Consider the following 16,284-nt stretch of genomic DNA (forward strand, 5'->3'; position numbering starts at 1 on the left):
TAATACTAAAACTCTAACTGTACGAGTTAATTCCGCATTGGCCCAAGATCTTCATACGAAAGGAGAATTTTATGCACTTTAAAAAAACCTGTCATTCTATTGTGGTTTGTGTCTATTTACTTATTTTAGTTGTTTGTTTGTTCAAGATGTAACGTCCCAATTACAGCTAGGGTGTCACGTAAGGACGTGCAAATCACCATGGATATGCTAGGTGTAGTTACACATGTACGTGTATTTACGCAAACCCGTGTACATTGTCCTGAAATGACGTGTATATGTAGTATTGATAGAACGGTTCTCTATCAATTGTCGGCCGGGTTGTAAATTTCTACAGTCCTGGTATCAATCTTGTTATTGCACTGGGCCGTTTCCCCTAAGGTCTTTGCACATTCATTGGATCTGTTTATGTACCTATTGGAACCCGCAAGCTTCAGGGGAACACCGTTGAGATTCAGAGTGGGGTATGGGGGAGGGTGTATGGAGGTTTGTGTGGGGGGTACCAGGGGGGGGTGTTGGTGAGGGTGTTTTAAGTTCTGCATTCACAATTCATCAACCTAGTTGTCCTCATGATCACCCCGTGAGGACACGCTGCCGATGTACATGTGTAGCTACACTTGGAGGTGTTATCAGTCAGCTTTGAGTCCCTTACGTCTGAAAGCGCCCTAAAGCTATTACTAATAGTGATGTACATTTAAACAAACAAAGCGTAATTCACTAAAAATGTGCTAATGTCCGGACAAACCAATAACTGACAGTTTCAAAATCTTTTATGTGTGTGGCAGAGCTGTCACATGTGACACCAGGCCTGCTTTAAGCAAAACCGGTCTTTGTTTGGGGAAATACCCGGTAGTTTTGCAAGCAAGTTGGCACACACGTCACATCAAATTTCTTTAACAAATTTTAGGGAACATCTACATCACCTTGCCCGACTGAGCACAATTAACCTAAACTATACTGACGTAACCTTAATAAATCCAATCAACAGGCAATAAAATATATATTTAGAAACCTCACTCTGTAAATCTGTCTTAACAGGGCATTCCCAGCTTGCAAATACATGTTTACGGTTGTGACCAGCCTAGGTGTGTCGGTTCGTAATATAAAAAAGTTAATTGGAGCATCGTCCTGTCACGTTCATATAACTCGACCGGACAGCAATGACTAAAAGATTATTAAAAGCCAATCGTGATTATTCCAACCAAATTACATATCCTACATAGGTCGAATCCTGATTAATCGATCAGCCAGATAAATACGCATCTTTATTTTCACGTTATGATACTGCACGGCGTGTTTGGATCACTTAAATCCGATATAGCAATTAAAAGATGATCACCATATAACGGGAACGATAAAACAGTCGTGGAAAACGCCATTGATTGTCAACTTCGTATAACATTATGTACTGTCCTCACTGTAGCACTCCAGGGCTTAAAACGTACTCGAAATATTTTCTTGCTCAACACTAGATGTAGCGTCAAAGAATGAAACATAAACAAACTTTATGTTGTGTACAGTATTCTTAAACGTTTTAATAGGATAAATTATACAACCGCCGCTGTCTATCGTAGGCCGTATGTCAATTTCCATTGAAATAAAAATTATGTCTGACAAGTAATTTATTCCGTTAACATAAGTATGTTGATCAAAAATAAAAATGGATATTTCAAGAGCTCGCGTGGACAACATCAATCGAAAGCGATACTTAATTGACCAATCAATGCCGAGATGTCAAAAGCGAAAATTACAGAAAAAGATAGAATTTGAAAGGGCATGCTCTCAAATTTGATATATAATGAAAAGAATTTCAATCGGAACCAAAATGCAGTAGACCCTTGAAATTCTGCGATTGGTTCCATGAAAACGTGCGCGATTTTGCCCGTTTTCCCGCCAAAATGCACCTAGATTTCTCAGCGAAGTTTTAATACTTAACATACATGCCTACCACTTTTGCAATAGACATTGGCATGGACAGATATCTACAACAGTTTTACGCCAAAACATTGTGACTATGTTACGTCATTCAAACTCGATATATATTTTAATTATTTTCATATTTCTGGCTGTCGACACCTATGGCATACATGTGTGCCTGCATGAATTAACTTTTAACAATAAAATTAATATAGGTACAAGGTCATATTCAAGTCACATATGACTACCATCAGTACAATTGTTTAGAACATCTTTACATCAAGACCTGTTGCCGCATGTCAAATATAAGAATTTTAGCTTGTATTGAACCTTAATCACTCTTGAAAGCGGCACGGTAGTAAAAAATGTGAATTGATCAATGTACATGCTGAAATATCATTTTAACATTAACCCACAATTCCTTTGAAACATCAGCTGAGCTCATGTATGGTAGGCAAATGAGTAAAAACAAAACGGGCTTACAACCTAGAATTACGTTGACATGTTACAAGGTCACAATGGTCAAATCTTGCCGCAAGAGCACAACATAGTTTCAAGTTATATGTGTTCGTTAATTTTTCATACTCACGAAACAAGAAGAGCTTTAATATGTTTATTCACCACCAATAGTTACCAACATTTTGGAGCGAATTGCAATATTACAATGCACGGATTTAATTTTACAAAGTCAACACAGTAAGTGTTCGAAAATTACAATTTTTGAGCGGTTTACTTTACTGCCGTAAAAGTGATGATATTCTGCCACTTCAGTGCGGAAGAATAAATACAAACACGGTCCGACCATGAGAGCTTAAGAGTTGAGTGTCTGCATATTTTATATTATACATTTTTAGCAATTGTATCAGTAATCATAAAGTGACCTTTTCAACGTATACAACTCTCATTCTAAACAGACATAAAGCTTAAAGACAAGAAACTAATATGTGCATAAATGCGCTGTGATTGTAACGAGTGCCTATAAAGCTTCATGATTTTCACGGGATCTCAGCGCATTTAACAATTTGTTGTATAATGGTCATTTCTTTGCACATACATGTAGGTATTCATATACTGTAACTATGGAACGATGTTTATGAACAGTTTTTGTTCTTCAATGTTATATCATATCAAATTGGCAGAGATATTGGCTCACAGAAATTGGCAATTGGATCATCAAAGTTAAATTTGATTGCGACCGTTACGCCAAGATTCATCTCGAGTTGCGTCTCTTTTTGACCATCATTTTAACTTGCTTTACTAGTTACTGAATGCACCAAAGGTATAGAATTGCATAAGGACATAAAACATTTTCATAATATTAACCGCATACATGTACATTCGTTGTTTGAATGCCCTGTTAGGATCTGCGCCCGCTTTGGAGTGAGACACGCGCAGTGTTACGTGTTAATAACCCAACATATGAAATACATTCAGAACAACCTTGTTTATACAAAGTGGCGGCTTCATTTCACATTAAACCACACAAAATGTTGAGGTTTCATTTATAGATATAGTATATCTTATTTTACCCCATCTTAGGCAGTGATCTGTTCAATGCACATGTATGATTCACAAAAAAGTTTTATATACATTGTAATAATGTCCTCTATCTATGTTACATTTGTTGAATGTTGTAAATATGTTTCTGTACACAGTTGTCTTTTTTTTTTGAAAATTGACTAATAATAAAGTTTGAAGTTTGAAAGTCCCAGAGGGTCACGACAGGAAGTGATCCATTCAGTTGATTTTATTGCATCATTCCATTAAAGTGCAATTTAAAGAATCTTTTAAAACTTAGAACCACCATTTAACAGATAACATCAACTAAACCACAATTATGGGCAAGGTTAGCGTCTAGACCCAGTAGGTATGCGTATAATCGATCAAGTTTGTCGGTCCCATTTTACAACATTTTGCCACATAAGGCTTACGCACTCTTTCCCCCGTAACTTCACTTTCTAAGCGATAAGACACTGGAAGTATAGTATATGGTACATACATTTGGATGATTTTTTAACGGAACCTCAGCGAATTTTACTCAAATTTGCTATTTTTAATAGCAGCCAATTGTCGCACGATTTCATGGTAGGTATATTTTCTATGGTAAACACGATGTCTTTAAACAGTTTTGAGTGTATATTCAAGGTTTTTCATATCATACAATATGGCAGAAATATTTGCGCCATCAAATTTTCTTTCATCAAAGTGTAATCATGTAGGTAAATATACTAAGGAACCGATGTCTAAAACAGTTTTGAGGGGTTGCAAAGGTCATTATATACAAATACATGGCAGAAATATTGCCATCAAAATTACTGTCATCAATGTTAAATACTACACGATCACGCGCCGCCGTCCACGAAAGACAGTCAACTCGATATTGCGTCCTTTTGGCCATTGAAAACTAAAGGCCCGATAGAAATGCATTGACAAGACATGCATAGAAGAAACAAAATTAAGCACAAGTAATTTATGCGCTTATGTGTTTTCACGTTTTGAAAATATTAATATATAATCATAAGTCTTTCGTGGTCGATACTGTTGCAGATTTAGGCCCGCCGCACAAACTTGGGCGGCAAGAGTGTCTAACGTGTTAATCAATAAAATATATTGTAAAATATGATCCACAGAACTTCGGCACTATTATACAAATGCGGGTGATCTCTATTTCGCTTTACACACATACAATGTTAGGCAAAATGCATATATTCCAAATTGCTTAATGTTTATGAGCATATATGTAATTCGTTAGCAGTGAAAATTACCTGAAAATACAATCGAAGCGACAAAAAACTTTCAAATATTAACAATTCCGACTACCACCTCTGGTACAATAGATGTAAGTGAATGCTGTTATCGATCTGAACTATTGCTTGAGACGCGCGAAACGTTCTCACGTCAATAATAATCCCAGAATATAAAATATACATTCAGAACTTGTCTATACGAAAGTGGCGGATTCATTTCACATCAATCAGACACACACATGATTAAGGGAGAATCCCTTCCCCTATTAAAGCAGAGATGAGCGAGAGGGAGAATTACCCAATCTTAGGCAGTAGATCCGTGTCAAGGCAGCGGGCATGATTCACAAAAAGTTATATACAGTACATTGTAATTTGTCCCTCGATCTATGATGCATTATATCTGAATGTCGTGGTCCTAAATTGTTAGCTGTAAGAAAGTGGCGTGTGTGAATCTTGTACACCTATTTTTTGAGTCAATTGCCTAATAATATGTTTTAAGTTGTGATCGGTCAGAGAAACGCCTGTGTTTGTGATCCCGTCTCTGTTCGTATTGTGGTCGAATCGCGTGCCTGTTAAAGGGCATAAGTCAGGGTATATATTATGGGATTTCTAAAACTTAAACACCCATTAATCAGACAACGGTGTACTAAAACAGAAAGGACTTGTACTGAGAAGTTCCGAACCGTAAGTAGGTAAATCGTGACATAGTGTGTCGGTAATAGGAAGCACAAGGAAGGGCACAAAAGCTTCATCTGTAGGTATAAATAAAGGGTGAGTAGGGCAGGTTATAAGTGGGGCTATATGGTAGAAGAGCGATTTGGTTGAAACACGACGGTGTATCTCAGCGAATTTTAAATATATGGTAGTTTATTGGGCACACATTGTCGCACATTGTTGTGGGTACATTATATGGAAGTATGTCTCGGTAGGCCCCACGAGTCATCGTGTAAAAACATCGTGTATCAGGTTCAATATATTACAAAATGGCAGAAATATTGTTGCCACAAAAATTACTGTTAAATAACAAAGGTTAAATGTCTCGATTCGCGCCCGGGTCACGAAGGACATTTTCGAATTGTCAGTCCTTGTGGTCTCATGAAACTAAAGCCGAATAGAATGCATTTACCAGACACTGCACCCACAGGGACAAACTCATTGAACATACTTCAAGATGTGTTTCAACCGTTTTCGCAAAAAATATTAAGCACAAAATCGTTTCCTATGGAAAACCCTACTGTTAGAACCTAGGCAGCTCTGACGCGCATCACAGGTAGGGTGAGACGTGTTAATCACTAATTAGCCGCTTGTTATCATACAGAACTATGTCTAGTTCATGTGTTCGATAGCGGTGTCAAACAGTAGTCACTTTACAAAGGTCAAAATAAGAAACTGGCTTACAATTCCAATTGATGTATTACGAGGGGCCCCCGTGTTCGCCATCCTATTCAAGAGCATGTTCTCATATAGGTCCTAGCTATAATTGGATATACAATTTCAATGGTAAACAATATGTAAATAAATTGTTAATGAAGTGGTTTGCGTGATGCTCTTGGGTCCAAAAGGTCGGGGAATTTATTATAGTATGTAATATTTTCCCGTAAAGAGAGTTTACCATCTTAACTATTTACCAGGGATGACATAGTAATAATCTTTTATATAGAGTATATGCTTTAAACTGCAACATATAATGAGGTAGATGTGCTAAGCTCCACGCTGCAAAATTGTTTTAAATTTATATAATGTTTATTTAAAGGTACGATTTACATTCCTATGGTTTGAAAAATCAATTTTCCCAAAAAGGACAATGATCTTATTTTTTGCAAATCCCCAATCGGTGTTCTTCCCAAAAATTTTTTTCCTATCCAGTTGGCCTTATAAAAGTATTGTACTATTTAGCCAATACCAGTATAATGGTTGATGATCAAGTTTTAATCCTCTGTTCTTAATTCATAACATTCATAGTTATTATTATCAAAGACCAATACAAGTACATGATGTATTATTTAGGAAAGGTACCACAAACCTTGATTTTGAAGCCATTTGGAACGACCCAATGTATTGGCTTATCAGACATAAAAAATTGTAACTGCGTTCACTATTTGATTCAGACAAAAACAATTTCTTTTAAATTGATCATATGGCGTTCTTAGTGCGTTAACAGTATTAATTGGACCGAATTTGCTCAAAACCCAAGTGTGAATGAAAAGCTTTTGTTGGAGTAACTCCAAATCGTATTATGCATACTGTCCAAGTATTCCAAACCCAAAAGCATATTACAATGGCAATATAAAAAGGCTTATGTAATTAAATTTTTAAATGAACATAACTAAATCAGTTAACAATACGCTAAAAATTAATGTCTCCATATATACCCAAGATTATTACTAAAAATTGCACCAAATATTGAGCTCTCTTTACAGTACACATTATATCCTAAAGAAGATCAATAAGAAAGAGAAAAGATATAGATTAGAATGTAAAGGATTGATATCGACATAGTTTTAAAAACAATAAAATAAAGGATATGTGAAAAAGTGCAGTCACGAGCGTCTATGCATTTAGCCAAATGGATAGATGGTAGGTTAACCTAAAAATACCGTAAATTCTACATGTAAATAATCACATAGTACAGTCTAAACAAATAGTGATAAGACCCCAGTCCATTTGAAAGCTTATGATGGATCATTTATTAAAACGCGATGCTATAATATACACATTGCACTGTGATCTTAGACGTTATATTTGAATAACCTGGTAATCAAAAATTGTTACACTATAAAACTGTACTAATTTGTATTCACTTAGTAACAATTTTAAATGATATTAGCGAGTTTTGTTATCTTAACTTCAATAAATTTACAAGGGCAATACTCCAATTTACCATTATAAAAAGGCAGTTAACTTATGAGATCATCCAATACTCATATGAAAGATGTGAAATCTTAGCATGTTGTTTCTCCATATGTATTTGTTCAGCTAGAATTTTACAGAAACGAAGCCCTCGTAATATTGCGTCACAGCGGATGTTGGATGCGATTCCGTAAATTCTAACCTGAACTTGTGATTTAATTGAAGGCACGCCCAATCCCGCGATTTTCTAAATGCAAACCTGCGAATGTAGCAGTGGTTCGAATATTTTCATAGGAGCTCAGTGTATCCAGGTTACTGCCAATAGGTAGGGATCAGTATTTAAAAATTGGTTAATGTTTTTTCAGTTCATCTCTAAATGAGTCAATTTATGCAATTTTGTCAAGCATAAATCTTACAGTGAAACTACAAGTAAAACCCATAATTATTGGAGTATCCACGAAAAGTAAACTAAATAACTTAGTTGATTTTGTCTAGTTCTTTAACCTGGTTTACAATCTATTAAACATTTACATGAAATGTTATCTTAGATTTTTCGGCAAACTAATTATTTAATATTTAGTTTTGGTCATTAACATTTTGAACCTTAACTGATAATATTTTCGAAACATTAAGTATTAAAGTATATACATGTTGCTTCTATAGAGTGCAAACCAAGTGGTCAATCCTTCTCGGGAAATTAAATCCAAATTTACTTTTTAATGTCGATTATTTACAAGGTATGTTTTAAAAATGGAACTGGTCCTCAGATAACAGTATTTATGGGGCTAACCTGGACATAGGTTTCGACAACAACTAGCGTTATATTAAATTCTGCTCTTGAAATTAGGCATTTGATTCAAATTTTAGTGTCCTCATCTGGCAATAGAACATACTGACTTGCAGAATTATACCTAACGGATAAGAAACTGTACCCAAAAACATTTGGTAACAATAAGTTCCAATTGCTCAAAGAGAAATAGCTAGTTAATAAATCTTCCAGACTCCTTGCTATCATCGTCCCCTTTTTAGGGAAAATAAAGATATTTACAAACAAGGGACTCGTCTTATTAAACTAATTCGTTTAGAACGGAAACAACGTCGGACCGATTCAGTTAGACCAATTTAGATAACTTCGTATTTGCGGTAATAAGTAACAAATATTCTTCCTAAGAATACAGATTGGCGAATTTTTGTCCCTTGGTGAGCGCACCCCGTGCCGAAATTATTCGGACATAACCAAAATTGAGACAAGGAAGCAAATTTCTATTGATTGGAATCTGAACGAATAGTAAGTTGCGTCATTATTGCAGTTTGGAAGGAATGACATGACGGTTCAAGTGGACAGAAAATAATATCCTAAAAACACCTATTGATATGCTAATATTATATACCCTCGTAATGTTCCATAGAAAACATTGATAACATGCTGGTAATAAATTTGCCTGCACATATAGCATCTTGTAAATAATAAAGTCAAACATAAATTTGGTATTTTAGAAACATAACATGGTACTTCAAACACATTTCTGGACTATAAAATAGAATGAAGTCATTTTGCAGAGTAAATTAACGGCGTAGTGCTATTGATTAACATGTCATCAGCATTAATAGGAGCTACAAGATGGACATTTGATCAAAACTCATTTATATTTTAAAGTTTATTTAAAAATTTTTAATTCAAACAGTTAAGTCTGTAGTGATTTTAATTATACACCATATTTTGGAATCGGCTAAATATTCATCGACTGTTGTATTTCATGTTTTTTTACTATCTTGTATCGGAATATTACAGGTAAGGTTTGGCGTTATTTTACATTGTGCAATAAGACTTATTCCTTGATTAGTTTGCCGACAAGTTTCCAATTCCCATAGAACAACATTGTTCTACCCAAGTATTAATGTCCATCAAAATACAAAATTTCACTGCGTGGATATAAATTCTTCCGTAAAGTAATGATGCCAAATTTATTTATTTAGATAACGATAATTCCCTCAAAAAGTGGCAACAGACAAATTGAAGAAAGGCATCCGTTCTATTGACTACGGAAAATGTGAGTTAAATGAATTATTGTTCGTCAAAGGAAAATTGATAATATAAGTCGATGTTTCCACCCACCCGGGTGCAATGTCACGGTTATAATATATGATATTATCAATCATTATAAAAACTGTGACCTCGAAACAGAAAATGCTGAAAGAGTTGTTGTCTTAAGGACGTTGTAAACACAGTTCCATCATAACATGGTTAAGGCCGTGGGCAATCTAATGGATCCCGATTATACAAAACAAGATACATTGCGTATTGACGAGAATAGTTTAATACAAAATGTTACTTACTAAGCAGTAGTAGTGTAATTCATCATGAGAAAAATCCTTGACGTGAAATGCTAGTCCGTCAATTGGCAGTAATGTTAACTAAAACTATTAAGTAAAGTATGTAATTTACTAACTTAATTCAGAAGACAAGCATTTTATTTTGGGATACTGTGGATACAAATTAAGATGTTTGAATTGTCAAATATGACTTGTACCCGTCGACGTATAAAATTTTCCTAGCTTGTAACAAATAGGATTTTCAAAAGAATCATTATTTTCGTACAATAATTCGGTGATTTTGTGAAAATGTTCATCGATTAAAACCCTGTTTCTGCACCAGTTATTATCTTGTAAAACCACAACTGGTGCAAGGTCATTTGCGTACTATTGTCAGGGTTCTTGGACTTAGGTATATCATACCCTCCTTTCATGGATTCGTGAGAAGAAGTTTTAAAATGATTCCTGGTACGATTATGAACCCCATATGTTTTAATCGAAAAATTGTTTGGCACAAACTTGCACAAATCCCAAATGTCGAGGCAGTATTACCGCGCGAAGTATTCATACATTTCGGAAAACATCAATGAAACAAGATTTAAAGATGTCCTAATTTGGCCCCACCTCCGATCTACCCCCCCCCCTGAAAATCCACCCCCCATTTAGTCATGAAAAAACTTTGACTTACCTCTTAACCAAATGACAAACATAACTTAGTACCCTGGTCCTAACAAACCCCCCCAGTATTTGCCTTTTTAACCCCCCCCATGACGGTCAACATTGCAATAAACAAACTACCCCCCACACCCCCCCTAGTTTCATAAAGATAATCCCCCCAGTTACCCTTTCCCAAGCATTTGCACCCCCCATAAATACACCCCCCCAATATGCCAAATATAAGACAGTATACCTACCCCCTGAATAGGTTAACATTAAGCCGTATTTCATACCCCCCCCCCCACCCCCCCCCCCCTTCCCAACCCCCCCCCTCCCCCCCCCCCCCCCAACCCCACCCCCCCCCCCCGGTTACCCCCCCCCCCCAAATGAACCACCCCCCCCCCACACCCCACCCCCCCCAACTCCCCCACCCCCCATGTTTGATTGTTATGACCCCCACCCCCTAAAACCCTGGTGGACCCCCTCCCCCCCCCAAATTAACCCTGTAATAGTACCCCCCCCTAACCCCCAAATCCCCCAATGACCAATAAATGCACTTTGATGACAATTACAAAAAATACCTTCCCCCCCCCCCCCCCCCCACGTCCCCCCCCCTGTATAATTCAAAACCCCCCACCAGTTATGTTCTAAAATTTGTAGTTACCAAGTGCCCCCCCGGTGAAACCCCCCCCCAAAAAATGCCCCTTGAAATTTGGTACATAAAAAAAAAAAAATCCTTCAAAGCGGGTCTTGAGGATTTTTGATTGAAATTAGACCCACACATACCCACCCCCTACCCCCCACACCATGCCGATTTAATATTAACCCCCTTACCCCCCAACAAACCTATAACTTTTCACAAAAACTTAAAAAAATTTGAATCCCCCCCCCCCCCATAACTCAAACCGGCACTCATATTTATTACTCCCCCCCCCCCCAACCCCACTTCATACCCCCCCCCCCCCCCCCCCCCCATCCCTCACAAGACAAAATGAAGGCACCTTGCCCCACCCCTACCCCCCCCATACCCCCCCCCCCCCCCCCCCCCCCCCCTCCCACACCCCCCCCAACCCCCCCCATCCAATTCTCCCCCCCCAAATATCACCCCACTTGCAAATCAAATCGGTTGTGGCTCAAAGTATTATTTCATAAGGTAATTTGACTGGTCGAATTGAATAAAAAAATTAATTGATAATTTAAATGGTTATTATATTTTCATCCCAAAACCCTACCATGATAAACTACGAAACCACCCTCCCCCCCCGAAAACATCCCCAGCCCCCCTATGAGGAATCTCTTTGTATAAAGCTGGCAAAACCCTCCCCCACTTCCCCCATATCTATTTAACCCGATCAGTGTTGGATATTAGAGGTCCAACCTAAACAACCCATTTGAAAAATAAAGTCTATGTTAACAAAAATTTGATATTACACATGGAACCAAGATGTCTTTGATTTGTGCGTAACAAGCGCATAAAATGTTCATGCCCCTTACCAACTTAACCGTTACGAGTAAGCAACGGCCCAAAAGCTTTCAGGAACCGCGGTAGCAAAATTATTAAATATTAATTTCGAATCTAATAAAAACATCTCAGGTTTATGGGATTTTCTGTAATGACATTACACAAGTCTTTTTTTTCCGATTGAACACCCCACCCAAATTTACATTTTTGTGATAATTTTAACGAATCTTGTCAAATCCCCATTTGGGTTTGAAACATATTAAAGAACAGACAACATAGTGATTGCAGATATTCAAACCCAAAAACCCCCATCCCCAAAGAAATTGCGAAGATACTAAAACCTAATATTTAACAAATTTGAATGCGAAAACCCATGGCCTTTGAAAAACTGAAATTTTCAAAACAAAACCGAATTTTCAAAGTCGTGCGCCATTTTCTCTTAAACATTACAAATGGTTTAAAAGCAAATTTAAAATGTAATAATACGATTACAAAATGAACTACTTAGAAAATTTTTCTTTAAAAATTTAATGCGGCTTTCCACTGTTAGACTTTGTCATCCCAAAAATTGATCAAAAAGCTTTAAAGCGGTTTAAATACAAAATATTTAAAAAAAAATTTTAAAACAAAACATTCGTTCAAATTATGCCTGGTAATGAATTGAAATATCACTTTCAGAAATATGATGTTGAAGGTGAATTAAAAACCGATTCAAAAAAACAATAAAACCTTCAAACAATTACTCACCACCCAAATGTAAACCGGAATAATAAACAAAATTTGCCCTAACATACGAATTCAAAAAAATGGAGAGTCTTCACCATTCATACAATTTTGTATATTTCGTTAACCAATGGTAATCCCGGATGAAAACGTGTTTCAAAACACAATGAAACCCCCATTTCAAGGTAGGTATGATAAAATGTATATCTGTGACATTTACAATTCACAAGTTTGCATGAAAAAAATAAAATTCATAAAACCGAAGTGATCAGGTCTTTTTCCTCTAAAAGTATTCAAACAAACCAATCTCCGCCATTTTGGATCATCTTATGACCCCCCTTGGACAAATTATTTTGTTTTTACCAATAAAACATTTCCACGTAAAAATTTACGTTAAAAAATGAACGAAACGCCATATTCGGAGGTCTATATTTCCGCCATTTTCACATTCATGTCTTTGAAATTGAAAAAAAATATTTACAGATAATAGGCTAAAGTTTACATTTACAAAAAATCAACACCCTACATGAGACGATAAAGGCCCTACGAGCTCAAAAATAACGGACAAAAATAAGAAAATGAAACAAATTGCCATATTTGGAGAGCTATATTTTCGCCATTTTTCTATATAACCCCTTAAAAATAAATAACTTTTGAAGACAAAAGTTCATACAACATAGGTATGAAAAATAAACACTGTACATACAGGTTTAAAGGCGCTGAAACGTCTCGTGCAAGGACAAATATAAACTAAAAATTTCGATTTTCGATGTCCTGTATCTCCGCCATTTTGAATCTTATGACCTTGAACTTGGTCATTTTATGTGTCTGAAAGCATGATCTTTCACATCAAATTCAAAACATTTCACCTTTGAATTTTCATGAATTACGCTAAAATTTACGTTAAAAAATGAACGAAACGCCATATTCGGAGGTCTATATTTCCGCCATTTTCCAATTCATGTCTTTGAAATTAAAAACCTGTACAGACAATAGGCTAAAGCTAACATTTACAAAAAAATCAACACCCTACATGAGAGGATAAAGGCCCTACGAGCTCACAAAGAACGGACAAAAATAAGAAAATGAAACAAATTGCCATATTTGGAGAGCTATATTTTCGCCATTTTTTCTATATAACCCCTTAAAAATAAATAACTTTTGAAGACAAAAGTTCCATACAACATAGGTATGAGAAATCATCACTGTACATACAGGTTTAAAGGCGCTGAAACGTCTCGGGCAAGGACAAATATAAACTAAAAATTCGATTTTCGATGTCCTATATCTCCGCCATTTTGAATCTTATGACCTTGAACTTGGTCATTTTATGTGTCTGAAAGCATGATCTTTCACATCCAATTCAAAACATTTCACCTTTGAATTTTCATGAATTACGCTAAAATTTACGTTAAAAAATGAACGAAACGCCATATTCGGAGGTCTATATTTCCGCCATTTTCCAATTCATGTCTTTGAAATTAAAAACCTGTACAGACATTAGGATAAAGCTTACATTTACAAAAATTCAACACTCTACATGAGATGATAAAGGCCCTACGAGCTCACAATTAACGGACAAAAATAAGAAAAAGAAACAAATTGCAATATTTGGAGAGCTATATTTCCGCCATTTTTTCTATATAACCCCTTAAAAATAAATAACTTGTGAAGACAAAAGTTCATACAACATAGGTATGAAAAATCAACACTGTACATACAGGTTTAAAGGCGCTGAAACGTCTCGTGCAAGGACAAATATAAACTAAAATTTCGATTTTTGATGTCCTATATCTCCGCCATTTTTGATCATATGACCTTGAAATAGGTCATTTTATGTTCCTGAGAACATGGTCTTTCATATGCGCCCTTCAGAACATTTCTACGGTAAAGTTCATATTTGACCTTTGTTTGACCTCATTTGACCCTCTAGCGAACTCATGACCTAGACATAATCTCTGATAACATGTAATGAGAAAAAAACTTTCAATATCGCGATCTACCTGAATAACTAAACATGGACGATGTACAGCGTATAGTTATGAAGTTATGAGCATTTAAACTTCGTTCGAAAAAAGTAGTTTTTTATGTCTGTGACCTTGACCTTGACCTTTATCGTACAAAATCGAACGTACGTTTCAAGCACTCATGTACCTACATAACATGTCCAAATTTGAACGTCGTACCTTGTTCCGTTCTTGAGAAAAAGTGTTAAGAAGGTTTCGTGGAAATAATAAGAATAATAAGAAACTAGATTTGATCGCGATCAAAACACGGGATTTCCACCTATGTAATGACATAAGTAATGTTAGCGAACAGACGATTGCTTGAACGAACGGACGATCTCACTCAATATTAATCAGAAAGCGTTTCTTACGAAAGTAGTCTGGTCCAACCGAAAAACAGATTTAGGGGAATCCCCCTTTGGGCAGAAGATTTCATAGAGAGGTGAATATATTGGAGCCTGCTGATTGGATATATTCAGGGTACACCAGTTAATGGTTTATGTGTGGGTCGGACAATACATGTAGATGTAAAATTTGTAAAGAATTTTGATAACTTCATTTAACCTGAATAGTAGCAAACGTTAACACGGTCCTCTATGGGAATTTATTTGGTTCTGTGATCTCAAAACGGCCGGGTAGTTTCTCAAAATAGCACCGGTTGTGTTTGAACATCCGGTGTCACAGGTGACGGCTCTGCCACACACTTAAAAGGTTTTTAAACCTGTCAGTTTTTGTGTTTGTGCATTACTTTTATTGTTTGTATGTTCAAATGTACGTCCTATTAACAGCTAGGGTCACGTAAGGACGGCCTCCCATGTATGCGGTGTAGCTACACATGTACGTGTATTTACGCAAACATGTGTACATTGTTCATATATACGTGTACATGTAGAACTTAAAACATCTCGAAAAGTATTCAAAACTAAATGAAGAAAGACCTTCGAAACGGCCCGTGTGTATATATAAGATTGAGCCCAGGACAGAATTTTAACCCGGCCGCTGATTGGATTGTTTGATTCTGAATTTCAAAATCAAAAATGTTTTCTGACAGGTAATTATTCCTTGATAACCGTGATATGAATTTGGAAATTCCGATTGAGATTTAGGTTCAAAATATCAATTTTGATAATGAATAGGTAAACACATTAGAATTTCAGGTTTTTTTAAAGTGCAAAAATTCTCCATTTCTTATAAAGATCTTGAACCAATGCGGAATAACACGTACGATTAGAGTTTTAGTATTAGATACCGATTATCTCCCTTTGGCCACATGCCACATCATGTAATCACAACTCAAAATCGCTGAAAGTTCTATACCTCCGCCACTTTGAATCATATGACATTGAAATTGGTCATTTTATGTATCTGAAAGCATGAATTTTCACATCCAATTCAAAACATTTCACCTTTGAATTTTCATGAATTACGCTAAAATTTACGTTAAAAAATGAACGAAACGCCATATTCGGAGGTCTATATTTCCGCCATTTTCAAATTCATGTCTTTGAAATTAAAAACCTGTACAGACAATAGGCTAAAGCTTACATTTACAAAAATTCAACACTCTACATGAGATGATAAAGGCCCTACGAGCTCACAAATAACGGAAAAA

At 36.1% G+C, this 16,284-nt stretch overlaps 1 pseudogene; it reads left to right on the top strand.

Moving 5' to 3' along the window:
- The window catches only part of LOC138326899 (solute carrier family 23 member 1-like), a 31,963-nt pseudogene that overhangs the window by 1,078 nt on the left and 14,601 nt on the right, over nucleotides 1–16,284 (top strand).

This window comes from Argopecten irradians, chromosome 7, assembly GCF_041381155.1.
Source record: "Argopecten irradians isolate NY chromosome 7, Ai_NY, whole genome shotgun sequence".
Taxonomy (NCBI): Eukaryota; Metazoa; Mollusca; class Bivalvia; order Pectinida; family Pectinidae; genus Argopecten; species Argopecten irradians.